Genomic DNA, 22496 nt, shown 5'->3' with positions numbered 1-22496 from the left:
ACCTATAATATATTTTGACCGTGGTTTGAATAATATATTTTGAAAAAAAACAAAGTTGAATAAGTCTGGGAGATATGTCTCTTTGAATGTAACAACATCTATTTTACCCTTTATTTCAGTTATACTGATTCTTTTCCACAAATAATTCAAATAGTTAGCTGATAGTGTACGCTTACTCTTCTGAATAGTACACCTCCTGCTCCATAATATTTTATAAATCATATATGGTAACCTAATCATCATCATTCATCCCCAAATACTCAACCACTCTCAAGAAAGCATTCTCTCTTTCAGTCTGCATAGGTCTGCCCTTTTTCTTCGGTTCGTATTCACCTGATGACATCTGCTTCCTCATTTTTACTGGATACCCTTTCTTATTCTAAACTTCTTATTCTCCAAGTAGTGTAAAACATTACATCTGTGAAAGAAATCTCTGGGATATTCAATACGATCTTTTACACTCATGGCCCAATCATCGTTTCGTTCTTTACATAATTTTAATATTGTTTCTTGAAAAGTATTACTTTTTAATGTAATTAGACAGAGATCTTTCCACTTACAGCCATATCTATCAGGCTTATCACAAAACAAACAGTTAAGAGCAATGTGAAATGCAGGCGAATTTGAACGAAAATACTTGACGAAAATACTGAACAATGTCTCTCAATATATCATTCAAAGGGGCACATAATGCTGAACAACTTTTACAAGGGATTGAGCCTCTATTTCGTTACAAAATGACATAATTACTAGGTTTATTATTACTTCTACCAACGGCGGCCATATTGGATTTAACGACCTTACTGACTGAATATCCTTGATAATATTTTCAGGTTAACATGGAATGTGCTCTGCATCATTTTGCATATATTTGATTTGTATTGCAATTTCTTCACGGTCAATCCTTGTCTTGTCTAACGTATATACATATGTATGAAGAGCAAAAATTCTAATTGTGAATGCTATACACACGCACTTCAAATCTTAATATACTGCTTGTTTGTAGTATAGTAAATTTAATATTGGTCAGATGTCTTCCCCCTCGATGTTGCACAACGAATATTTAGTCTTCTCCTTTCCTCACACTCCAACAAAATTTGTAGGAAAATAAAAGTCCTTTTAAATGACCTCCTAGCAATATTTTATTTTTCAAATATCAGAAAAAACAATTTGAAACATTTTGTGTTAAATCTTCTGAAGATCACTGTTTCTGTTGTTAAACTACCGAATACATAATGTTGATGTATTCTTTCGCTTAGTTTACTTCCGTTTTGTAAATTTTGAGTATACTTTGGTAAAGCTCAAAAATTCCACGCAGTGTCATCTACAGGTATAGTTAAGTAATTAAACTCGATGTATACTGTTCTCTAGTTTGGTTCCAATCCATTTACCATATAATTCAATTTCATTACATTACAATCTATATATATAAAAGAGAACGTACAAAATCCTTTGTCCGCTCATCACGCTAATACGGCTGAACCAATTTCTTTCATTTTTGGGGGGTTATTAGGATTTAGACCCTAGATGGTTTTTATCATATCACTTTAATTTTTAATTACCAGTGTCTTGAGATAATTGACCATTCAAGTGTCCATAACGTACAAATCCTTTGTTATTAGTTCATCATAGGTAAAAATAAACGTATTTATATGCAACCCGCATGACCGTGTCACTCGGCGGGTTAACATAAATGACAGGCGATATACAGCGGAAAATAGCTTGAATCTTCTGTTTAAAATTTTTTAATTGATTTGCTTATTTTTACAGACACTTTTACAATATGCCAGCACCGGGATGACCGCAGCGAAGCGGGGCGGGTTAACATAAATGACAGGCGATATAATGTTAAGATTTACTGCAATCTTCTATGGTTTTTATCATATCACTTGAAAGCGAAAAAGTAAAAATTATCTAAGTAACAAAGTTTATTGCGTTCCGGGGTGACCGCAGCGAAGCGGGGTGAACGCTGCTAGTACATTAATAAAATACATTACAATTGCCTTATTCCGAGACGCTCTGATGTAAAGTTTGTAAGATTAAACAAAAATAATTGAGATACAACCGTCATTATTCTTCTTAACTTCTATATATTATCTTTAAACTATAGAATAACATTTCTTCCACTAACTTTAATTGTAAGGTATAATAACATCCGTTTAGCATTATTTCTTTGCAAATAAATACTTGTACATAAGAAAATTATCTATTAACAGATTCGATCTAAGATCAATTTGAATTTTTTATTATGATTTTTACGTGACCATTTTAACTCAATTGCTCCTTATTTTATTTTATTGTTTTGATGTAATCTTCTTCTGGATAATTAATAACAAACTATTTTAGTAAATAAATTTTTTATATTTGGTAATACCTTTCTTTGGTCAAATTAATTTTGATATATTATTACCTCGTCTTTGTTCGTATGGTATCATTAAGCAAAATCAGGCACTAAGTACGTTTCGCTCGACAATTATGTTCACATAAATGAATATTTATTATTTCTTCTATTTCCGAAGTTTCCTACATAAGTCTCAATAGGGACTAGAAAGTGTTCTGAATTTGTGGAAATTCGAAAAAGAGATTTGAATTATCATAATACTTGTCTTAAAATATACATAAATACATGACTCTTGGATGCATTTCTTGTGTTCATAAGTCCGTTTCTTTATTCGACTAAATGTAAGTATCTAGGGCAGGAAACACAGCGTTTATTAAGAGAAATTTGCTAATTTCGCCACACTACCAAAATCAAGCGTAGTTTACTGAATGGTGAAAGTAAACTGCCATTCTCTAATAATAATAATAATAATAATAGTAATAATAATAATAATAATAATAATAATAATAATAATAATAATAATAATAATAACATAGCTATAATCATTTACTAATAATACGTACATTAACAATTTCACAAGGTAATATATTAGTGGTGTGACTTTGGTATGGATGATTTAGCAAAGAATGACTACGATGATTTTTATCTAATTTCGTCATGGTAGACACAAAGTTGGCCCAATATCTGAAAGGAATATTTCTTTTACGGAAAGTTTACTTTGTGTCCACCCTATATATCATTAAAATCCTACAAAAAATTATTTTGATTATATGTATCTGGGAAGTAATAGTTAGTGACTAGAAGAGTCACAATTTTTATCGAAAAAACATGACTCAATTCGCTTATCGTTTCCGCATTGAATGTGCGTTTTTAGGCATATTCTTTGAATAGATGAGGAGGATAGTTTAACTAGAATTGATAAGATTTTAACGATTTCTTCAGAAAGCAACAGAGACAAATTTTCATGCACAGTCAACAAATAAAGATGCATTTGTGAATCTTTAAATTTTTAAACATTAGTGTAATTTGGCAAATACTACATGCTTTCAAATTTTATGTCTTGCCATTTTCTAATCATAACTTTAATTTTAAACTTTTAAACTGGAATGCTTAATGTGCACTGTATTTCAACGGATAGTGTACTAGACGATCGCTAAAACTTGTCACGTCCCAACGTCACATTTCCGCTGTGACTATCAGAATATCTTCCTGTAACAGTACTATCAGTTCTTCAATTGTTTGCAATGTAGGTAATACACAGAATTTTTCAGATAACCCTCAAGAAAATATAGCAAACGCACATGTTAGGTGATTTGCGTTCTTGTACTGCTAACAGTGATAAAGACATTACCTAATCTCTCACTTATATCGTGTGAAAAATTATTTTCAACAAGATGGGACCAGAGGACACACTACAGCTCGTCCTCAACTTCAGCAGAATCGGCGCTCAGGAGTACTTTCTAAGATGGTCGTACGAGGTGATCAAATTCTGTGCTAGACAGCTAAATGCAAGGTGCAAAAGAAAGAAAACTAAATATTACCGGCAGTCCAGCATAAGGCATTCATTACTAGAATATACAGTTTCATCTCAAGCACAATTAAATTTTGTAAGTAAGTAACATGAGTCATCATCTACCTATGACCAGTTCAATATTTAAAAATATCTATCGTCCACACATAAAAAATACGTTATTACACATAGGAAGTGTAAGCTTTAATACAACAAAAGCTAGATGGCAAACGTTAAAAAAAGTCTACTTTTGTAGTTTTATAACTTACCATTAAGCAAAATTTTAACCTAGAAGTCTATGCTCAGCTGAAATAGATGATAATTTAAATATATAATACATTTTAGCAAGCAGTAATATATTTGTTTACATGTTTGACGAATGACATGTTTCTAAAGTGAGCATCAAACTCTCTCTCTCTCTCTCTCTCTCTCTCTCTATATATATATATATATATATATATATATATATATATATATATATATATATATTGTTATATATATATATTGTTATATATGATGTTTTGTTGTTCTGAGATTGGCGTAGCAATTGTGTACACTTTCTTTTGTGAAATCGTAATTGAGATCACTTCTGCACTCTCCACCCAGTAATACAAAGTTGGTTCGGAGTCCAACTCCCTTTTAGCCTCGGTCTCGACAACGTCTTTGGCGTACTGGTTCGAAGGTGATGAGAAAGCGCACTAACAGTGGTAGAGCTTGGTACTGGAAATCGAAACCCAGGTAACACATGGAGACTGTGAGTTGAATCTAATTTGGTGGGATAGCTTCATTAAATTAAAGAGACCATTCCAATTGACTTTTTATTTAAAAAAAATAAAAATAAAAATACAGATGAATTTTACAAAATCGGTTACTTGGAATGACAACTAGGAAGTTTTTACTACATCACTTAAGTGGGAGCACAACCCCTATAATACCTAATAGGTGCTAGAAGGTTCTCATACTAAACCGCGATTTATTGAAAGTAGTAAAATATGAACTTCGTACATCGCAACTTGCATTGGCCCGAAGGGGAAAATGTTAATTCTCGAAGAGGGAATTTGGTCTCAAGTTGAACGGACTTCGTATTCGACACAAACATTCTCAAAGTGCTCATCTCGCGTTAAAGGGGGAACTTAGAAAAAAAATAATCACATACCTGATGTTCTACTAAGCGTCCGGGTCTTGGGAGCACACACACTCGTCGACGTTCTACTGTAGAATCAACCGGAGTGGCGAACAAGCCTCGTTTATATAGGCGTTACGTCCCACGCATTTCTGCCAGTTTCTGACGTAGCTCGAACGCTACGTCACGAGCCTCATCGAGCATGGGAGAGACTTCTTCACGCGCATGCTCAATAGTGGTTAAGACTTCTAGTTTTTCTATGATTTTTCTCTATCACGCCGGGATTGAAATTCCTATTTTACATTTATTTTACATTTTCTATTTTACCCTTAGTTCTAACTACATAATAGATTTCATGTATTTATTGCTTTCGTGGTATTCTCTAAATATTGCATCTAGGACCCAGCTCTGTGATCTGAGTAAAATCAAAGCTAGGGTCATACCACTAATACATGCGTGTGGATAGGTGTCAATGAGGCATCAGGTGGCTAAATCAATCTGAACCTCAACCGACTCCGTTCTCCCTATCTCTCTTTTCCTTACTACACTCACAGTTTGAAACGCGCGGGCGTCTTGCCCTATAATTTGAGTCCGGAATAGGACTTCGAGGCACAACTGTGTAACAGTTATCCGCCGACCTCGGTAAAAAAAAATAACAAAAAAAATGTCGAAAGTTATCTTTCTGGCATTTATATTCAAGTACAGAAACGGTTGTCCAAGGCAAGTTGCTGGGAGTTAAAGGGTTAATATAGAACTGGCCTTACGTCAGGCGCTAGGAAACTAAAAACAAGCTTTCTTGAGGGATTGGGAGATTATGCACGACTAAACTGCAAGAGAGCGGGATTGTAAGATTTCATGTGTCTTAACTAACTATAGTACTTTTAAAATGTTACTCAATTCCATTAACAAACTAGTAGACTAACACTATGTAGTATGTAACCTTACAATCGTGGATTCCTTCTAGCTTATAACTATCAATAGGTTATGTATGAACTCACAATATTTTTTTTAAACCAATTCCTAACCATATTATTAAGCATGACTTCGAACCGATTATGAGTACAACTTCTAGTATTGTAAAGAAAATTTAAAATTGTGAGTTTACTGATTTGCTAAGTACAATTGTCTTTGCTGTACTGGGTACAATTATAGATATACGTGTCAAATGTGATTGTCTCAGACTACTAATTTTATTCAACTACAAATGAAAGAAATTTAACATTAAATACACTTAAACAAGAATAGCGTGAAGCGCTTTAACGTTGGACTGTGATGAACGATAAAATTACAAGAGTAATTCTCATTGTTTATAGTATAAACCAAATGGGAAAAACATGCAATGATCTAGACTAGGACACTCAAATTGTGTTGCCTGAAAGTTTTTTTTTTTTTTTTTTTTACATTAGTGCGGGGTTGTGCCTTACAGTTTGTGAACAACATTTCTTATGTTGTTTCAATATACCAGTTATACTTCATAAATCATAGGCTATCCTCTACTTTCCATAATCAAGTGAAGATTTTATAACCTGTAATGTATTGAAAGTAATTGAGTACTCCATTACATATCTGGTAATATATTTATTTGTAACATAGAAGCGATTTCATACTAAATGATTAAACCGCATATGTAAAATAACTTGAGTAATTAACAACTAGCGATTAAAACAGTGGCTTAATGCTTAATAATTGTTTTAAGTGCGTCTATACGCATAATATATTTAAACTCATCTTAATGATATCGGAGAATGAATCGCACATTATTAGTTATTGCTCTTTACATTGATAATGCAATAAATGTAATATATTTCAAACTTACTGTATAGGTTTGTTCTATACAGGGTAATCATAGTATGTACATGTGTTTTTCTAAACTTCTACTCAGCTTGATTGCTATTTCGACCTCGATTTGGTTTCTCTCATCCTGTGTGGTATGCAATACACTATACACATTGATTACTTTTACGTATACTGACAATATACAGACATTACAAATGATTGGTGCGATTTAGCGCACCTAGAGATTTATATGCCATTACTTTAGCTTTCTTTTTCCATGAGTGGTTCTGTTAGCAGAGGGGGAGTCTGAATGGTTAAAATACTGACCCTATGGTTAGTGTGTTAGCTTATGCTCTAATGGCCTATGGTAATAACAGATACAAAGTCTAATACTCAGGGATGCAGTTACATTTACTATACCAGAGGACATGTTTCTTGCAGGGGATTTCATATCGTTTCTTTATAATTAGAGGGGAATGTCAGGGGGGGTTTATAGGTTAGTATTGTTAGTATTCCTATTCTTATTATTGTTAATAATATTAACATATTTTATGTCTCCTTTTCTTTTTTAATATACACACCGAAATCGAGAGGGATTTCTTTGCGGGTACAAAGGTAATTTTACGAAGTAAAGTTACATCATGTTTCATCATGTTAGTGGATCTTGTTGATTTATAGGATAGATTTTAAACGCAAAAGTTAACCACAACATAAGCTATGGTTGATATGTTTTTAAAACACACCGGAAGTGTGTTCCGTTCTGTCTTTTAATTCTATTAGCCTTGACTGATAACCGGCCTCGGTTTCCGTTGTGGTGAACTTTTCTGTTTTTAAATCTTAAATGCCTAGTGTAAGGGATTTAGTTATGCGGAGAATAACTCTATATGATGACGTCACGGTGACCTGTTGTTGAGCACAGTTAAATATAATGTGCAATGGAGGATTTAATAAATTACTTCCTTGTCTTTTTTTAGCTTCGGTGTTTGCCAAAAGATAGCTATACAGAGGGTTCCAAAACTCTGGTCTTTAACATGGTGGAATGAGAATGTGGGAAGTCGATTGCCATATTCACATATAGGCTTCTTCAAAATGTCTGGAAACAAACTTGTGCTTTTACTTGACCAAACAATAGAAATTGATTTTTTTTTTTTTTTTTTTTTGCAGTTAGACAATAACTTTCCATGGTTTTTGGTCCGTTAGATCGTGGATATTACAATGAAATTGAGTTGTTTCATCTATTAAGAAAGTTTTAAAGTCTTTTGACATTGCTCACAATCTTCTTATGATTTGTCACAACGCCGATTTGAAAAGAGTTTTTATTCCTTTTATTTTGAGTCTTATCAATTGTCCAAGTTTCGTGTTTGTACTGACACGAGAAGAGTTTTTCACCTGTAAGCAATGAACTGAGGTAAGTCAATGGGAGTCTGTCCTTAGATAAAAGAGATTTTCTTGTCACAGTAGAAGTTTATAATTCTTACGGCACAGAGAAAGTTCTGTATCCGGATGGAAGTTTAGGGTTTTGGTCACTGTTGTCCACTAATAAACAGTGATGGATTGAACAATCATAATAATCAATTTCCATATCGTCTCTCTGGATCAGCCCTGGAAGGGGCCGTCAGGCGGCGATCTGGATCCTTGGGTACCTCCAGATACCAGGGGGGGCCTTACTCTAGACATCACACTGGGTAGGCAATGGATATATATCTGCAATCAAAGAAGCTATTAGACTACATAATCATTAATGCGTTACATAATAACCTTGGCTTATGCGAAGTACTTGTTTATATAGGAAGTCCACTGAATCCTTTTTGTAATTGTTCATTATATATGTTTTTCAACGGGGCTGACCACACATCAAATCTAAGAAAGATAGTAATCAATGGAACCTGCAGGGGTTATCCACAAAATGAGGCTATTCGAAGATGAGATTCGAATACAGAATGTTTTCCTCCAGATGTCCTGAATGTGCTGACCATACATCGTCAGCATCTAGGTATAGAAATCTGTTTAAATATCGTATGTGATTGTAGTAATATCACAAGAATCAATTTTGTATCATTGAACAAATAAACCGGAATCCTAGAATTAAGTGTATGTGCGCTGACCACACATTATTGTTAGGATGCCTCTTGTGTTCAAGCAGTGACTGTGGATTAAGATCAAAAACAACATCACGGTAAGACAAGTTCTTCTCAAATTGATTGATGTACCTAACTCGGTTTGTTCTTTGTGAGTGGAATGATAATGATGGAGGAAACTGAATTATTAAATATTCTTTCCACTTACTGTAATGATTAATGGTTGCTGAATCATATGGTGAGTAAATCCAAGGTACTTTACAAGAGGGGCAATACCTGGTTGGTTATGAAAACGTCAGGACGTAATGGCCATATTGACATACATTGGCCGTATATTTTGTTTTCAGATGTAGTCAGGTTGAGGACTAGAGTGTTAAAAGGAAGTTTGAATTTAGCCAGCGTGGCGGAAATGAGTTAATTATACCGCTTGGTATAATGATAAGTGGCTTGTAAGTTATCAGCTCAGCTGACGAATGTTCGGAGAGAGAGGGGAAAAAGGGGGTTTTGCATCTCATCTGAGAGACTTCATCTAGTATACTGTTACAGACGCCGGCTTCCGACCAGGGACTTCTGAACATTGTCAGATAAGTATTTTTGCATTGTTTTTCCTAATTTAAAGAATAAGAAGCGGTCAGTCGTTCAGATTTCTATGCATGAGTACAAGAAGTCTATCGTATACAATCTTTTATACCTTGAGATGTTAATATTATCTACCTTTTATTTATTTATTATTTTTTTTTAATTAAACTATAACAAAGATTGTGAGTTTTGAATCCAGGTTACTTCGTTAACCACAGAACTATTAAACAGAGTTGAGATTCAACAAGATTTAATTAAAGCTAATTATACTTTTACAAATATGCCAGTTAAAATAACTAGTTCCAAAGTATCTTCAAAATTTATGTCAATCAATTTTAATTAAAAATTTAACACAAACTTAAGCAAACGAGTATAAATTTTTAGAATTGTTTCATAATTAAAATTCATGGCTAGTTTTTCACTTATTGAGAATTTTCAATTAGATCAATCAGACTGGTATGAATTTGATTCGTGTAATATTTCCTAATTGTTAGTCATTTCTATTTTTACACCTTATTACACCTTGTATACCCATAGTGTTCAAGATAAGACGTATCTCACAATAGGGCAATCCAGCACTTGAGAAATTCTCGGTTAACGTGCATGAATAATATTGTAGGGTTTTGAGTTCTATAAAGCTAATTAATATAACTAAGACCCTCAGAGGAGGCAGTCTTATCTTGCGCACCATGTGATTTGTTCATTATATTTGCAACCCTTTGTAGGTAGCATTGTAAGAATAACAATGAAAGTACCAAATTCCCTTTTTCTGTTTTGAACTAAAGTGTTATTCAAGTGATTAGAAACTTATAATTTTTTTACAGAAGTATAAAAAGGAAAACGAATACTCAGTTATCTCCAAGGCGTAGGTCCTTACACTGCTTGTACCTGGGCAGGTTCTGCTACTTCGGCTTCTGTAAGGAAAAAAATGAAACGAAAACAAAAAATTCTCCCACACACACATAGCATTATAGGCTGGACGTGGGAACCTGCAGTTGAGTGTAGTGTCCCGGCTACTTATTAGCCGACAATTAACGAACTTGGTAGTTAAAGCGTGGCTGGATTTAAATAGTAGAGTTATCTCTTTCTAACTTTTTTTTAAATATTAAGTATGATGCTAATTATTGCACTATGTTAATTATTAAGTATGATAACTAACGAGTTTAAATAAGAACTTAACTTTGTGGTTCATATTTTTCATCTTGTTGGAGTATACGTATCGTATGTTGCTCGGAGAACACAAAGGAAGGAGAAGGGGAGATTTACGTCTCCACAGACAATAAGGGGAGTTTTCTTGTTATAGGGTGAGTACTATCTCCCTGAATTGTTAGTGTGTTATTTTGGAAGCATGCATTTCAATTTCTTCCCGTCAGGCTACCAATTGGTTTTACTAGTGAATGTTAACATAGTTGAGTGTTAACTCGAGTGCAACGAAATCACAGTTCATATCCTGGGAGTATCCCATATCGATTGTTATTATTACTGAATTAAGTGAAAAACCACAATGAAAGAGAGTGACCAAAGTTACAATGTAACAGTGATTATACTAAATGCGGTCTGCATTACCTGAAAATTTAGTAAGTGATTCCCTAAGGAAGAACAAACAAACGTGGATAAGTGGTTGTCCCTCATCCAAAAAGTGCGTGAGTCGGGACTCGATCTCCGACTTATCTGATTCCTTTCAACGTTAGATACAATTGCGTAACTGCCAATAATCACCGGTAATTGAGACCATTTTTACAACAATATTAAGTTTGACAGGACTATTCCGGGTCTCGAACTCGGGACCTCTAGTGTAGGTAGTGATGATATCTAGTGACAGTATTTGATTCCAGCCTACTTTTTACATAACCAATTCAAGTACAACCTTGCGCTCGTGATGAGCTATCATTTAGAGATAGGATAAAAGAAATGATCCATTAGGGGCTCGAACCAGGGATTGCTAAGAATCAATTGTTTATCTGAGACTATGGTTTATCCCAATCGTGATGATTTATGAGGCAACCTTATTATTATTATTCATTTCGTTGTGACGTCATTTCCCTATTTTCTTACTTATCTATTTTCCCGTTATAAATGTTGGTGTGTACAGAAGCTACACGCAACAACATCCTGAGTCCTTGTTAACAGCTGGACTCACTTCCGTCACCCGATAAGAGGTGATTTGCTTTTAGTTTTAAGGCAGAATGAAAGACGAGTGTTGAGGAAGTATCTGTGAATATTATAAATATTTGCATCAAAACAAAATGCTATTCGATTAACTTTCAATTTTTAAAGATTACCCTTTTGTTTGTTTATTTTGACATTTTATTTCACTTAAAATTTTAAATACTGTCACGTTCATATATTTAGATCCTAAAGTTCGTGTGCGCCATGCGCTGTTGTGAAGCAGTGTTTTCCACCTATTAAACAGGGCCGCTTATGAAGGGGGCCACCGAATTTTGAAAGTCTCCTGACTTGTAGTTTTAAATCTTTTGACGGACATAATCATAAGTGTAATTCTGAACAGAATTAAGTTATTTTATACTAGATTCAATAAAAACAAGTTGACAGAGCTCGAATATCCTTAATATGTGTCCCTTGATATATGGGAATCTCTATTATTCGAGTATCGAACCTAATTATGAAATGATGTACACGTACTGATTTCGCTTCCAATGTTGTATTATTTTTATTATTATTATTATTATTATTATTATTATTATTATTATTATTATTATTATTATTATTATTATTATTATTATTATTATTATTATTATTCTACTGTACCAATGATAACGTGATTTAATACCACTCTGCATGGTACTATCAGCGTGGTGTGCCTTTTAATTCAATTCAAGCCAAGATTTTGACTTGAATGAAGACAGTTACACAGGGATGACTGAGAAACACGAGTATAGTGGGGTAGTGGTAGGACAACATCTTGAATGTTACTATAGCTCACAATGATGTCCTTTTTGTAACCGTGACTTTACATAACATGGTGATAGTAATATAATCAAGTTAGTTACAAACAAGCGGGTTCTAGCCCATTACCCAATGATGGAAGGACATAAAAAAATGGGGGGCTCAATCTACCCCAATATTCTTACGAAGTACATATGATAGCCTTAACACTAAATTAAGTTTAGCTTGCCACAATGAAATAATGATACAATATGATACTATCTAGTATTTTGATAAATATTAATACCCTTATAATTGAAAACATTGAACATAACTAAAGGTAATGTAATCTTACTGACTAAATGTAGCAAGTATAGTACACAAGTAGTTATTTACATTCCTTTAAGAAAATGGAAGACATAATGTTACATTATGTACAATATGCGCAGTTTGCTCGTACATTGCCGTAGTTTGCCAATAGATTGGCCATCTTTACAACAGCAAAAGGGTCACTTGTGTTCACCCAGAAGGGGTCGCCGAAAAATTTCACTCATATCAATGAATAGCAGCAGTAACAACAGCAGCAGAGAACAACATGTCAGCGACTAAGGCGTATTTCTCCATATTTCGTTTTCTACTTTATTGTATTTTAGTGTATTTTTATTTTATTTTTTTTATTTAACCAATATCCTTCCCGCCCGAACTACGCGAAAAAAAAAAAAATAATAATAATAATTGCGCAAGGAAAAACAAATGGGGTAAGCATGGTGTGGAGTAACCTATGTAAATGTCTGGTGGGAGGAATTCAGCTTCCCTTTTCCTCTCTTTTTTTTCACAAGAAAGCAACCCGTAAGCACGCGTGTATCATAAGTAGGCATAAGTTTGTAGCGGAACAACCCAGAGCAGGCAATATTGACTTTGCTTTATTTTCTAGGTTAACGCTTTCCTAGACACGAAGAGGGAGAGCGGCGGATTTCTCGTAAGAGAGAAATGAAATAATCAGGCGGCGGCAACGGATGGAATCCTATACTGTGTATGAGGAACCTGCAGCTGCAACGACGTATACTTAAAGTCGGAGTTAAGTATACAAGGAAAAGTTACATCTGTACGTATTAATGGTAGTAGCTACTAATAATATTTTTACTTTTCAGCTAGGTAAACACTTATTTTCCTTATAGGTTCTCTGTGTTTGGCAGCATATTGGGAGTTCTATAGGAAAAGAAGAAGGGTAACTCATTCGTGGCCGGCCACATTCACACAAAGAACAAAAAAAAATACTTATCCCAATAAGGTGGCAAAACATTCATTTTGGTATCAACTCGACATAACTTTTTTTTTCAATGACGCGTCTAACTTTTCCCTGATTCTAAAAACGACTCATTTGCTCCTCAGATCAATTTTAGCGCCGCCGACTAAGATGACTGCCTATTCCCATAGTAGGTCAGGGATGTCTAATGCCGTCTACAGCATCGAAGGGAGAGGAGAATGGATTCCAGGAAGTAACTTTTTGTTTTCAGATTGATGAAGAGTATATTATAACGTTTTTTTAATGTATTCCTTTCAGGCTCTATCTATAGCCTTGTATGCAAGTGTTCCGGTATGTCAGAGGTCATGTGTGACTACATGTACTCCACCTTTTTAGAGGTCTATGGGATATATGAGATATTCGACACACTCACTAGTTAATATACGCTAAGTTTCCCTTTTTTATAAAATCGTCTGAATTGAGGCGACTAGGTCTCATGGGCGACCTATATGATACACTTAACATTCATCGTCCTCACTACCGCTAGAATCTTCCAGCTCGCGTGAGTTATCTCGGGGGAAATACTTCTTTAACCTTTCATTAGTTACAATCTGAGTGTGGTTACGGTTTGCCACTAATTCGATTTTACAAGCATTTGTGGGAGAAATACTCCTGAGGTAATACGGCCCCATAAACTTGGGTGTCAATTTAGGAGAAATATCCTTCTTAGGTAGATAATCTCTACACAATACTAAGTCACCAACTTTTAGTTTAATAGGTTGTCTAGTACGATCGACTCGTAACTTAGTCTGCTGCTGTGCATGTGTCATAGCTTGCTGAGCGAGTTTACGGATTAACTTTGTTTCTGATGTTCCTGTATCTTTGTGAATTGATACTGGGTGTCCAACTGAGTGGGAAATCTTGCCTTTTGACCAAAGACAATCTCATATGGAGAGTATTTCCTAAAAGGGGAGGTAGATATATTATAGGCATATGCACACAAGCGAACATATTCCGCCCACTTAGTAGGCTGTTTAGCCGTGTACTTAGTTAGGAAATTTGCAATGACAGAGTTGAATTGCTCACACAGTCCGTTCGTTGACGGTTTAAATGCTGCAGTTCGAACATGTTTAATGTCAAATAAGTCATTCAGTTCGGCCATTATCGTTGATAAAAAATTACTTCCTCTATCCGTCAGTACCTCTTTAGGGGGGCCAAAACGCGTGATTAACTCGTCCAACATGGCTCTAGCCACTGTCGGGGCTTTAATATTTCGTAGCGGTACTAATATTGCGAAATGGCTAAGATATTCTATCATAACTAGGATATAGCTGTAGCCTGCGCTACTATGTAGCGGCCCAAAAATATCTAAACTCCAGCGGGAAAACAATTCCTCTTTAACAGGTAAAGGGTGAAGATAACCTTGTTTCTTTTCTCGAGGGATGTTCACCCTCTGACATTCGTCACAAGAGCGCACGTATTCCTTAACTATTTTCCCCATGTTCGGAAAATAGTAACGTTCGTTTACTTTAGAGTAAGTGCGAGAAAATCCCGTATGGCCTCCGCACAGCGGTGAGGAATGGGCCTCTTGTAATATGTCGGGAATAGCCTTTTCTGGTATCACTAGTTTCTTATCTTTGTTCATAACTCGATATAAAACATCGTCAACTACAACATAGGGTTTTAGAGCACGATCAGTAGGGTTATCTTTCTTCTGTTGTATTAGTTCTCTAATTTTATCGTCCTCTTTTTGCATTGTTTTGATATCTATTTTGGGACATAACACTAAGTTGCACACTTCTGCACAATCTTCTTCTTGACCAAATTTTGAGGGTAACTCATCCTTTAGCGGACATCTTGACAAAAAATCGGCGGTCACGTTATTGCGACCCTTGACGTGTTGAATCGTAAATTGATAGGGTTGCAAACGAATTGCCCAACGCATGAAACGAGAATTTAGCATTTTATTATTTCTGAGGTAACATGCCGTGAGCATCGGTCCGCACAATAAAGGGACGGTCTGCCAATAGAAAGTGGAAATGCAAAATTGTCTTAGTAACTCGTAGCGCTTCGAGCTCGACCGTGGAGTAGTTGAGCTCTGCTGGAGACAATGATTTCGAAAAATAAGCTATTGGGTGTTCTTGGTTATCTTCTTTAATTTGTGCGACATATCCACCTATTCCGTCTCGACAAGCATCCGAATAAACTATGGCGTCCTGATTCGGATCAAAGTGGGCGAGGACCGGAGCAGAGATAAGACAAGATTTCAAAGTATCCCATGCTTGTTTTTCAGTTTCTCCAAATTCGAATTTGGCGTTCTTTTTAGTCAACGAAATGAGTGATTTTGCAATGGAAGAAAATCCTTGGACAAAAGCTCTGTAAAATGAACAAAGTCCAATGAAACTACGTATTTCTTTAACTGTGGTAGGGTATGGTACCTTTGATATAGCTTCCGTTTTTGCGGGATCTACACAAATTCCTCGTCTACCGACGATGTGACCAAGCACAGAAGCTTCTTCGTAACCAAAGTAACACTTCTAAGGGTTGAGTTTTAAGTTGGCCTCCCGGAGTCGAGATAAAATAATTCTCGTTCTTTCTATTAACTCTGGGAAAGAAGGACTAGGACAAACCAAATCGTCTAAATAACAAATTACATACTTCCACATGATGTCACCAAAGATAACGTTCATCATATTTTGAAAAAGAGCCGGGGCCGTGCTTAGTCCGAATGGTAGTCTCAAAAATTCAAATTTTCCACGGCTGCAGATGAATGCAGTCTTCTCTATATCACACGGACGGATTAATAATTGGTTATATCCATTTTGCATATCTAGCGTATTTATGTATTTGGTACCATTCAGAAACGCTAATATATCATCTATACGCGGCACTGGCGTATAATTGGGTCTTAGTATCCTATTCAGTCCTCTAAAATCCGTACATATGCGCGGGGAGCCATCCTTTTTCGCTACTATCACAATTGGTGCAGAGTATGGGCTTTGACTTTCTCGGATAATATTGCTGTCTAACATTCTCTGAATCTCTGCCGCGACTATCTCTCTCTGTTTTGGTGTTTCTCTATATGGTGGATGAGAAACAGGTATATCTGTAATGACCTCTAGGGGACACATAAATTTATCGGTAGTCGCAGTCAGACGAGACTTGTCCCAGGCTACAACGTCCCTAAATTCCATCAATAAGTCCAGTAATTGGTTTCTTTCTTCGGGGTTTAAGTTTGGACCAATATTTAGTACTTGAGCTAATTCTTCCTTTGTTTGGGGGACTTTCTGGGGTTGTTCAGGGACTTCCACGTCCTCTGTTTCATCTTTGTTAGTAAGGTGTATGATCTGATTAACGGACTGTACGTTATGCTCCGTTTCATCATTTAAGGACTCGGCCTGGGGTACAAGTTTCCCTAAATAAAGATTTTTAGACAAAGACCTGGTTCGATCTGAACTATTAAAAATAGTCAGAGTAATATTTCCATTCTCAGTAAAAACTGGACCTCTTGGGATCAAACAGGAGTGCCAATATCGAATTCCTTTGGACGGTAAGAATTCCCAAATATGTACGTTCCCGGTTGGTGCGGTAATTTCTATGTCATATGAAGCCTTGGACGGCACACGGACATTTGCTGGAAGGTGTACTTTATAGGTAGTGTCCGGATAGATATCAAAAAGTTCGTCGCTCAGCCCCAAGGGGTCTGGCACGACCTCTTTCTGACTATGATCCTGAGCAGAACTCTCTAGATCAGTTAGGGTTGCGGGATCATTTACACTTCCTTGCGTTATCAATTGTTTTTCTAATGTTTCTAACTGTCCACTATTTAATTGGTCCTCTACAGGCTCATGAGGCGCCTGGGAGGCCAGGGGTGGCTTTACAGATTGTTGGTCCGTTTTGCTATTTCTTGGCGCATAACACGCTTTCTTTTTCTTTCTAGGAATAATTTCTGTATCCGAACTTCCTGTAAAACTAACCGCCAACGTTCCACTAGGGCCTGGTTGAGGGTCAAGACTGCATACATTCTTTTCCTCTTGCTCTAAGTCAGACGATTTGGTAAGTTCCAGCTCAGGAGCGCTGGAAGATACCTTACTTTTCTTAGTTCGGTTACGTCTTGCCTTTTTACGTCTATTGACTTTCCCATTTGTTCTATTCGTAGGCTCCGAGGGAAATTTTGTAGTTTCCCTGGAACACACGAATACACGAGATGTAATTTCTTCAGCATTGAGTTTTTGTCTCTTATCAGGTACACTAACAACGGGATTTATGTGATTTCCGGTGACCAATTTTGGATACGGATCCTTACTCCTAAGTGTGAGGTTCCGTTTCCTATAAATTGGTTTGTTTGTATGAGGGGGGATAGAGAAAGCCGTTTGTCTAGCATTATCGTTCTGTCTTGATTGGGAATCGCTAAGCGATCTTTTTCCTACTGATGGTGGGTATCGTTTAACATGTTTTAAGTCTAAGGTATGAATCACACCTTGACGAGTCCCATATGTACATTTTGGGATTGTAAACCATAGATCTTCGACATGATTCCCGTCTTTATCTGCTAGTTCCATATATTTGGAATGAATGGTTGTGACATACTTGTGCAAAAAATCTATCCCCAAAATAACGTCATAGGCGCAAAACTGTGGGTCAACTATAGCTACGTCTAGAAATCTTCGTTTGGTTGTTTTCAAGTGATCCTTGAAGCAACACGCTATTCTCACCACAGGAATGTAATCTGTGGGTTGGGCCCCTACTCCACGAAGCTTTACATAACCCTTCAATCTTTCTGTTAGTGGAAATCTTGGGGGTAAGAGGGTTTTTGAAGCTATCGAGATTTCAGAGCCAGAATCTATAAGAGCTTGCGCCCAGCGGTCTCCTATTTTTATCTTGACTGTACAAAGCTGCGCCTGCCCATGACCAAGGCCATAGGTATTTTGGTGATTGTTCCTATACGTTTTGTAACCCGGTTCTGCTACTACTTCGTCTGTGTAACAAGAACTAATCTGTACAAATCCAGGTTGGTGTTGTTCTTTAATTGCATGACCAGTCCGAGCGGTCATTTTCCCATATTACGTCATAACCATTCCTCTGACTAACTAACCTTTGCGCTGTGTGAAATTTTCTAAGATATTGTAGGCACTGTTCGAGATTATCGCAATCATCCACTTCAAGCATCAGCTTATTGAGGATGTCTGGCAACAAACTCATTCTAAGTTTACTCATCAATTCACTTTCATTAACCCAACCTCGCAAGAATTTCAAATCCTTTAATAACTTATAAATGAACGCTAAAGTACTCTCATGGGGTTGTTGTTTTCTTGTATCAACGTCATATTCTAATCTTGCAGTATACTCAATACTAGGAAAAGCCTTTTTAAGTTTTTCCTTCATTTCGTTATAGTTTAAAGGTAAGGTGTTCGCTAGGTCTACTAAATAGAAGGAGAAAGCTTCCCCTTTCAGACAGTAAGGAAGGTAATTTGCTATCTCTAGGGTTGACCATTCGTATATGCTAGCCACTAATTCATATTCTTGCAGGAAAAGTTCCACACACTCGTGTCTATCACCAGAAAAGGAGGGAATTTCAACATTTGGATAAATCTTAAAGGCTTGTGGTTCAGCACCAATAGTAGAATTTTGATTGTCACCCTCGGGAGGAGGGTTGCTAACTTTGCCTGTTACTACTGTATCCGCAAATTTAGGTTTCTCAAAACTATAGGGTATTGATGGCTCTGTAACCGGACTAGTCTTAATTTCTTGCTCAGATTTTAACTTTATATGAGGCTTATCCTCAGGATCTACTTTTAAAAAGGACGAAAAATTGGATTTTTGCTTATCAGAGGTCTTATCTTCACTTGATGAATGGGAAACGGGCTCATCTTTCAGATCTAAGGACCTGTCTAAAGAAGCCGAGGTGTCGAAATTTTCAGAGACGGACCTATAGTCGGTATCAGTTACACTTCTATTTTCTAACTCGGAGGGTTGTTCTGAACTATATTCTGATGTATAAGTTCTATCTTGTTCGCTAAATACTGATTTTTCTGTCTTTTCCCCTTCGCTAAATTCTAATTTCTCCATGGGGGTCATGGGTGTAACTACGCTACTAGGTGGCGAAACAAACACTATCTGTAAGGGATCTAACTTTTCCTCTTGTTGGTATTTTTTCATTTCTTTAGTCGCAGGTGATTCACTAGGTTCATTATAGGAACTAAATTTAGAACTAGTACTAGCTGAAAGTTGTAAACCACTATTCTTAACACTATCAGTTTGTTTGTTAGATTCACTTTGGGTTGGAGAGGTTGAGGGATCGTCTCTATTTTCTACTTCAACTAAACAAATTACAGACGCACCAAAATCCGCGTAATCAAAGATTTTACCAATGTTTTCGTTTATTCTACTCTCAGACCAGGAATCGTTATTTTCTTTTTCTTCCTCTTCAATTTGCTTCTGGTGGTCAGAGCAAACTGAGGGAAAAGCATCATTACTTTTCTTCTCTTCGCCTAACCTCCTCTCAATTGGAGCAGGGGCGACGAGGTCATTTCTCTGGTCAGCGTACTCTGTGGGAGGGTCTTGGTTCGCTGCTCGGGGAGTAGAAACCGTGGGGGGATCCCAATGGTCATATCGGAGTTCTCCTTCGGAGTTCCACGAAGGTTTTGACTCATCCTTCAGGGATAACGCAGGAGAAGACTCCTGGTTGTCGTCTTGTAATTTCGCTATTTCTTCGTTTTGTAATTTCTGTAGTTCGTATCCTAACCAATCGTCTTTCAACGACTCACCCCCATCTGAATCTGCACTACTAATATCTCCGTTTGACCACCTAACTTTACTAACTACACTGAGTATGTTATCTATACTGTCCAAATATTGCAGTTTCTCTTGGAGGGTAAGGCTGTCTTCAAACATGACAGGGTTGGTTTGAGTAACAGTTGTCCGAATAACCTTGAGTTCACGATCTGTGTCAATCCGGATCATTTTAGGGAACTTATATTCAGTTTAAACGCTAACATCTTTCTTTTGAAAAACGTCGGTCTGTATTTCCATGTCAAAATTTCCAACTACATTTTCCTCAGGTAATAAATCTTCAAAGGGGGCTGAGGGGTCCGCTTGAAATAAAATACCTAATTTCTCTTCTTCGTCACCTTGGCGACGAACAACTGTGACCTGTACTTTCTTGTTTCGTAGTTGTTTAGTTAAAGGTCGAATTAAGTTTCCTACTGCTGGGGACAGTTCTGTTTGTAATGAATGCTTAATCTGGTCTATTAACTCTTCATCGTTAGGTTGTGTCAGAGAGCGCAATTCATTTTCATTATTTTCGTCAGGGTTCTCAATTTTCGTTTCCCTTGGTTCGGTTCCTATATTTGCATAAATTGGCTCTTTATTCGTTGAAGTTTTGGGTTCGAGACCAATATTTTCGTAAATTGGCTCTTTACTCGCTGAAATTCGTGATTCAGTATCTAAGTTAGCATACATGGTTCTAGGACCGATCTCGGCATAAACCGTTTCATCACTACTACCGGCATAAAAAGATTGAAAGGTCGGTCTTTGCATTTCTAACGGCGTTCTAGGATCTGACAGTTCGTATTTTATAGGAAAATATAGCGCTACTGGGCTATCTGGGCTTTTAGATACACCAATATCTTTATTTTCTACACTTAACACTAAATTACTTAATCTATTTTCCTTATCAGCTAACTTATTATTATCTAAGGGACTTTGGTTCGAGGGGACATCAGGTATTACACCTGCTGTTTTTTCTATCTCAATTGTTGCCTGAGGCCATTCCTGACCTGCAGTGATTAGTTCGGCTATCTCTAGTTCATCCTTTAAATTTACTTCATTCACTAGAGTTTTCGGATCTACCCCCGGTGGGGTCTCATCAGTGTCTGAACTTACATATATCGTCCTAGGAGCTGGCGTTGGTTTTTCACTTGAACCAGCACTTTGTATTTCTATATCATTTCTAGTCGGGATAGGACTAGACGCGGCCAGCGGCGTTAGATCGCAACCACTCGCTGGTGCGTCTGGGGTTTGCGGGCTCGCGGTCGTTGGTTCACGATACCTTGGCTGACTCCACGTATCCAAGTATCTCGGTAATGGATTCTTTTTCCAACGACCAAACTCAGGTGGAGAATGCCCGTGGACTTTTATTTTATTGCACTCAATACAATAATAATTATTCCACCGATCTAAAATATAACGGTGCTTGCCCGTGGGCGTCTTAGGACAATGAGATTGCCCTAAATCTAATAGCTTTTCTTTTATTTTCTGCGCGAAACTCATTTTTGATAATAAATATGTTTTTCTTTCAAGTCAGTGGCCTCCTAAACCAGGGCAGTGGGTAATCAACCTATTTCCTCTGATATAGTAAGAATTTAATCACTGATAGCTACTTCCCTCGGAAATATTACGTCAAAATTTCTTACGTATTATGCGACTTATTATTATTTCAATATCTTCATTTAACTTCCTTTGAACTTGAAATACTCAACTTCCCTTTCTTTATAAATTTTTGCTTTACTTTTTAGAACGGAAAACGGAAAGTGACTAGACAGCTGTTTATAACAGATAATGCTTATTTGTTCACTTATAAGGAGGTTTACTTTTTTTTACTTCTATTCTTTAACTTGTTTTCTTTTTTAACAAAACCCAAACAACATTGTTTTAAACTATTTTGTTTTTAACTTCACAAGGGGAACTTCGATCATCCAACCATTGGTTCATGTACTTGCATTTTTGATTTTAGGTATTGCATTTGCATAATGGTGAGTTTTAGGCAGTTATTCCCAGGCAGCCGTCGGGCTTGCACCCCTATTACAGAGGGGCCCTGCTGGACCTAAAGAATAAGATACCTGTGACCCCCAAGCATTGCATGGGAAAGGATTTTAGACACTTATCGCCGGACAGACTAGTCGAACTTTCATCCCGTAAAACGGGCGGTTCTGCTGTCTAGAGATAAAACTGCCTGT

This window comes from Thermobia domestica, chromosome 10 (assembly GCF_964235325.1).
Source record: "Thermobia domestica chromosome 10, izTheDome1.hap1.1, whole genome shotgun sequence".
NCBI lineage: Eukaryota > Metazoa > Arthropoda > Insecta > Zygentoma > Lepismatidae > Thermobia > Thermobia domestica.
This window is presented reverse-complemented; position numbering follows the sequence as displayed.